Raw genomic sequence first — 470 nt, 5'->3', positions numbered from 1 at the left:
TAGTATAGAATCTCATAAAAAGTCATAGTATAGAATGTCATAAAAAGACATATAGTATGGTATATAGTCTCTCTCTCTCTCTCTCTAACTCTCTCGCTCTATCTCGCTCCCTCTCTATCTCAGGGGTGTTCTGGTATTTGTACCCATGAGTCATAGTCATAGCCAAAGCATGAAGGATCAAAGACTCTTCAATTAATCGAGCTTGCTTGAAAGCTTGCTCCTAATTAACACGTACCCACTGAAACACACAAACCAAAGCACCCGGCCTGGTGGAGATTAGCTGCAAGATCAAAATAGGAAATGTGTCACCCACTCAACTCATTTATCTTAAGAGTTGAAAAAGCAAGAAAAGTGATGGCGCAAAAATGATGACATGTTGGGATAACTATGGTTGTTGTTGATGCTAAACAATGTGTGAAATAGTGTGTGTGTGTGTGTGTGTGTGTGTGTGTGTGTGTGTGTGTGTGTGT

Source organism: Anarrhichthys ocellatus, unplaced genomic scaffold (genome assembly GCF_004355925.1).
Source record: "Anarrhichthys ocellatus isolate YVR2014 unplaced genomic scaffold, GSC_Weel_1.0 scaffold20, whole genome shotgun sequence".
In the NCBI taxonomy this organism is placed as follows: Eukaryota; Metazoa; Chordata; class Actinopteri; order Perciformes; family Anarhichadidae; genus Anarrhichthys; species Anarrhichthys ocellatus.
Note: the sequence above shows the minus strand (reverse complement) of the source record.